The 6,000-nt window shown below is 32.2% G+C and overlaps 1 long non-coding RNA gene across 4 annotated transcripts; it reads left to right on the top strand.

The window, feature by feature from the left end:
* Positions 1-5,286, top strand: LOC110731076. Of its 4 annotated transcripts, none has more exons than XR_002513254.1 (4): positions 1-303; positions 409-477; positions 728-2,903; positions 4,218-5,286. It is a non-coding gene; the product is annotated as an uncharacterized LOC110731076 (long non-coding RNA). The 4 variants fall into 4 exon arrangements; XR_002513253.1 differs by having other exon boundaries at positions 664-2,903; XR_002513252.1 differs by having other exon boundaries at positions 409-1,437; positions 1,688-2,903.
* Positions 5,287-6,000: the final 714 nt, after the last annotated feature.

Here is a 6,000-nt window from a genome sequence, read left to right as displayed (position 1 = left end):
TTTAAAGGGTTATTAAATAATAGGCTTTCAAAGGGTTAAGTCTAAGTTAAAAAGGGCTGAAATTGCGTAACTCTTATGAGGCTTTTTTTATTTTAATTTTTCTGTTTCTAAAACTTCCTAACATCAAATTATGATACCTTAAAAATAAAAATTCCCAATTTCCCACAAATTATGAACCCTAAAAAAAATTCCTAGATTCCTAACTTCAATCTTCTTGCTACTGCTCTCAATCTTCAATTATCACCCTTCTTCTTGCTCGCCGCTCTCAATCTCGGATTCCGTCATATCACTTCAATTACTAAGGTAATTGTTTCTCTAATTTGGATTTTGGTCTGTAATGATATTTTGTGTATTAAATGGGTTTTTGTTTCTCTAATTTGGGTTATTTCTATGTTATTTACTTTGCAGATTGATGTGGATTGCTAATTTGTTGATGAAGCAAAGTGAAATTCTTGGATTTTTGTTTTATTAAATAAGGTTTTCTGATTTTGATTGCAAAGATTTTTTTTTAGGTGTTTTGGCTTTTATGGGTTTATTTTTGATTCAATGTTGTGCTATGAAATTATTGTACAACTATTGCGTAGCATCCTCTCTGTTTTTCCTACTTCACTATATTCTTCTTGTATCATACATTTTTAATTTGCTTGTTTAAATAATTTGTAGTACACCAAATACGAGCTTGTGGATGCTATGGCATTTTTAATTTGCTTGCTTAAATAATTTGCAGTACACCAAATACGAGCATATGGATGCTATGGCTAGCAATGGGTTTATTTACGATGTACTCCATAATTAGTATCATTGCAACTCCAAGGCTAAGCAAAAAAAAAAAAAAAATAAAGACTTGGATAGTGTTTTGCTAATTGGAACAGTGGGTTAATAATATATGGTTCGGATGAGACTATGTATAAAGTTGAAAAAGTGTTGAACACTTTAAGATCTTTGTGTAATGAGTATAAGTCAACATTTTCAACTTCCCCAATTGTTGCTCCCTCTACTACAAGTAGTAGGATTGAAGATGAAAACTTCTTTGATGATTATCAAAGCTTTAGTTCAAGAATTACAAGGACTCAAACAAAAAAGTCCCAACTTGAGTCATATTTGAAGGAACAGGAGCTTGATTTGAACATGGAGCTAAGAGTATTGGCAACAAAATGTAGTGAGATTTCCGAAGCTTGCAATATTGGCACGAGATAAACGATTTCGATTAGTATGGTGGCTTCCGAGTCGGCTTTTAGTGTAGGGGGGAAAACTATATCTCCTGATCGTAGCTCATTGAAACCCTCAACGGTTCAAGCCCTAGTTTGTGTTCAAGATTGGCGCCGTGATGAATATAACATCCCTTCAAATTTGGATCGTGATTCTAGCTCGGACGATGATGAGGCCGTTGATGATGGAAATGATGATGATGAGGTTGATGATAGTTTCCTATACTAGGTAATTGTTTTGATTTTTCTACTTATTATTATAATCTTGCTGTTTTTCTTGGTATAAATCAATATCATGGAGTTCCATCTTCATTGTAAGCTTACTGCCTTTAGTTTCTGCTTTTATATGTGTCTGCATTGTCTCTCTTTAAATGCACTTACCGCCAACATAGTATAACACTCATTTTGGCTCCTATGCTTATAATTAGTGATTGGCATTGATTTAACTGAAATTTTAAATGGTCTAATTACAAGTAAAGGGCAACCTACCATGGAAAGGCCTGCAAGACTGAGGATTGCCCTTGGAGCTGCAAAAGGATTAGCATATTTGCATAGTTATAACTCTCATAGTACTATAGTAGGTGATATGAACTATTTTCATAATACAATGTGCTGGATTTCAAATTTTATTGTCCGAGATTTATCCTGTACTTTTCCAGAGTTTTACAATATCAATATATTTTCTTTGTAATTTTATTTCTAAGGCCCTTTATAAGGCCCCTAGGCCCTTTATAATTCTCTTATATTGTGTTTTCATGGTTGTTGTAGTTTGTTTATACATTTTGAATGGGCTGGGCCGGGCTGGGCTTAATGGCTCATGGACAAGCGCGACCCTTTTCGGATTAGGCTTGGCTTGGCTCGGCCCGTCCCATTTCATATAAAGCCCATCTCGGCCTGTTGAACAGGTCTAATGTTCATTAACTTCATTCATTCATCGTTTGATTCCTCAAGCTAGTCACCTGTGCGTAGAAAAAAATGCATAATAAGAATACAAAAACTATACGAAGTAGAATGAAAAGTATCATCATAAATACATATAAACATGAAGAATGACAATCAACCAGATTTTCAAAAGCAAGGAAGTACTAATTTCAGCAAGCAAAATGCAGAGAATTCACAAGTTCAAATTAACAATCAACATTTTCAACGTTTCATAACAAAATTAAATTACATAATTATAAAAGGAATAAAATTGATGGGTAAATTACCTGGACGAGTGAACGGAGGAAATTAACGAGTATAGTTTGAACAAAATGATAGATTATGCTAGGATAATTGACCAATTAACAAATGAATTTCCTTGAATCTGAAAATTTTGATGATAAAGGGGTTGTTTGGTAAGTAGCTTTTTGTATAGCTTTTTGCTTTTGGAAGTGGTCAAACAGCCAAAATTTATGTTTGGTTAATTGGCTTTTTGGTTGGCTAAAAAGCCAGCTTTTCCGCCAAAAGCTAGTGAGAGTAGCTTTTTTGGGTTAGCTTTTGGCTTAAATGATAACTATTACAATTTTATCCCTGATTAACACCTATTACCATTCTTATCAATTACCTTTCTCTCTCCTAAAACAAAAAACCCCAATATACTACTAATACACTACAGAGATAATTTGGGAGAAGTTTAGGTGAACGTGGAGTGGCGGAAGCGGCGGAGCATAAATTCATAATCAAGCTTCGGCAAATGCATGACTACATTATTCGGTAACTTTGATTGTTTTTTTTTTTTTTTTTTTTTGTTATTAAGTTTTTTAGATCTGTAGAAAAATGCCCATTTAATTTGGTTTAATTTGATGTAGAATTTACCATGAAACTCTTCAATTTTCTTTTAATTAGAGAAGGATTAGCATAAATAGGAAGACTTATTGGTTAGTTTAAACAAAATTGCTGAGATCTCAATTTGTTGATGTATGAGTTTTGATTTTTTTAAAATAAAAAAATTAAAAAAATATAAAATTCAATTTCATCAAAAAAGTGAGATCCCAACTAGCTTAATGCATGAAAAAAATGAAGAGAAAGCAAAATGATGTCTTTATTAGTGTTTGCTCTCCAATTTTACTACTATCACCCTTTTTCACCCAAAATTTAATTATACAAAATTAATTTGTACAGTAGTTGCTAACGTATATTATAACTTATTTAATAGTAAGTATAACAAAATTGTTTAATATTGTGGTTTTTTTTTTTCATATATATAAGTATGTGTGGTGGTTTGCTTAATTAATCTCCTAATTTCTACGGAGTACATAATAGAAATATTAGTTTTTTGTTAGAAAAAAAACATGTGGTTGATAACTGATGGTGTTGTTACAATTTGAGCTTTTTAGGAAAGAATTTGCAATTTACATCTTTCATATGTCTTGTCTCTGAGTATTTAATTTTAAGAGTTTGACTTATAAACTTGCTATTCTATACTTTAATTATCTTGTTATATGTAATTGTTATTTACATCTTTCGTATCACAATTTGGTGTTTCATTTTGCTATGTAGTATATGAGCTGAAATAGTTGTGTAATGATGTTTTTACTTACTTATGTTTAGATGGCCCCTAAGAAAAAAAAGTAATCATATAGGGGAGAGGATAAATGATGGAGAAATACAAGAATTGGTGAATGTAAATCGAATAACTTGGTCCAATGAATTAATCCACATACTTTTGATCTTTGTATTAAAAACACATTGTGGAGTAAGGGAAAAAATGGCGATATTACTTCACACAAGTTATTGTGGAAAAAAGTGGTAGAAAATTAGGAAAATGCCACAAATTTAGCATGGGATAAAGGCCAGCTTAAAAACAAATTGGATGGAATGAGGTCTAAATAGATACTTTGGAAACAATTGAAATCGAAGGAAACCGGCTTAGGGTGGGATCATGAAAAAGGAACGGTTGCCGCAAGTGATGAGTGGTGGCCTTCAAAAATAAAAGTTAGTTTTTTAATGTTATCATAAGAGTGTTGTTTAATGATTAATTAGATGGGGGAAGGTAAGAAAAATTTTAACTCATTCTTTTTTTGATAGGAAAATGCAAAATTTGAAATCTTTCGTGATGAAGGAATCGAACCTGAGCTTAAATACAAAATGGACCAAGTTTTTGGGGGATGTGCCCAAGGAGCCGAAAAGTTTACTCCAATGGTCGATCCTCCTACAATAGATGATGAAGCATATGTTCCTTCTCCACCCATTAGTTTTCGTCACGCTCATTCTCCTTATGTTAATGATTATGATGAAGTAGGTTCTAATTTGGGAAATGAATGGGATGCAATGTGGAGGGAACAAAGCCCTTCATCCCCTAACCCCATATCCACCCCTAATGAGATCAATGATAAAGGAAAAGGGAAAAGGGTAATGGAGAGTGGTTTCCTTTCAAGTAACAAAAGTGCAAGGTTTGAAAAATATAAAAAGTCTAGAAGGAGTGCTGCCCTTAGTGATAAAATTGATGAAATGATGGAAATAATTTATGAGAGGAATAGTTCCACAAAAGAGTTTCAAACTGCTATGGTGAAAATGATGAATTATATGAATATTGCTACACCAAAATATAGTGTGACTGATGCTATGGTTAAGTTGTGTTCCATGGATGATTTTTATTCCAGCTCACCTGAATTTTACTATGCTTGTACACTCATTGAAGATCCACAAAGAAGGACAATCTTTTTAGAATTTCCGGATGATAAGAAAAGAGTTGAATACATAAGGTTTATGTATGCACAAAATGTGGGGCACAAGTGATATGTGCTACTGACTTTACTAACTACTTAGAATTGCATATGGTAACTTTTGAATTAAATTAAGAATATTACCATATGCACTTTTGGAATTTTATGCTATCTTTTTTTTTGTTAGAACTTGCTCTAAAATGGCTCTTTAAGCCCATAATTTATATATATCTCATTGCAAAACAAAAAGAAATAGGAAATGTTGTACGCATCCCTAACCCTTATATATGTTTTAGAGAAAAATTGTATGGGTGTTAATGGGATTACTTTTACTACTTTTGTTGGATGATTGAAATTCATCCTTGTTTTGTAAATTTAAATCTTATATATATCATACTAATATTAGTTATGTTATGTAATTGATTTTGAAATTAAACTTGTTTGTTTGTAGGTATGGATTATAATATGCAACTTAAAATGCTCTTCTTTTGCAAAGAGTACTTAGATGAAGAGGAAAATTTTTGGGATTATTTGATTGCTTGCAACGCAGGTTACATTACAAAGTATTGTTTGAACCATATATATAAGGAACCTTGTATGACCTCGTATTTAACCGGCCAAATGTGGATGATTGAGTTACTTAACGGTCACGAAAACTTTGTTTTAATGCTCTTAGAATGTACCCTCCTTTATTTATGGAATTATGCACAGATTTAGAAAGCAGGTATGGTTTAAAACCATCGTTAAGAATGTCAATTATAGAAAAAGTGGGCATATTTGTGTATGTCCTTGCTCATGGTGCCCTAAATAGATTAACTCAAGAACGTTTTCAACATTCCGGCGAAACAATGAGTCGAGTATTCAAAGAAATTTTATATGCTATGGATGGAATGTCAAGGGATATACTTGTACCTAAGATCCTAGTTTTAAGGAGGTGCCACGACAATTAGCAAATGATGCTAGATACATGCCATATTTCAAGGTAATACAATTTTCCTTTTGTTAAAACAAAAAAAATGAAAATATTTTACAAGTTATCGTTAAATAATATAATGATAACCGTTTCATTTTAGGATTGTATTGGAGCTATAGATGGTACACATATATCAATAATTGTCCCCGAAGAACACCAACTTCGTTACAAA

The sequence above is a fragment of the Chenopodium quinoa genome, unplaced genomic scaffold (genome assembly GCF_001683475.1).
Source record: "Chenopodium quinoa cultivar QQ74 unplaced genomic scaffold, ASM168347v1, whole genome shotgun sequence".
In the NCBI taxonomy this organism is placed as follows: domain Eukaryota; kingdom Viridiplantae; phylum Streptophyta; class Magnoliopsida; order Caryophyllales; family Amaranthaceae; genus Chenopodium; species Chenopodium quinoa.
This window is presented reverse-complemented; position numbering and strand designations above follow the sequence as displayed.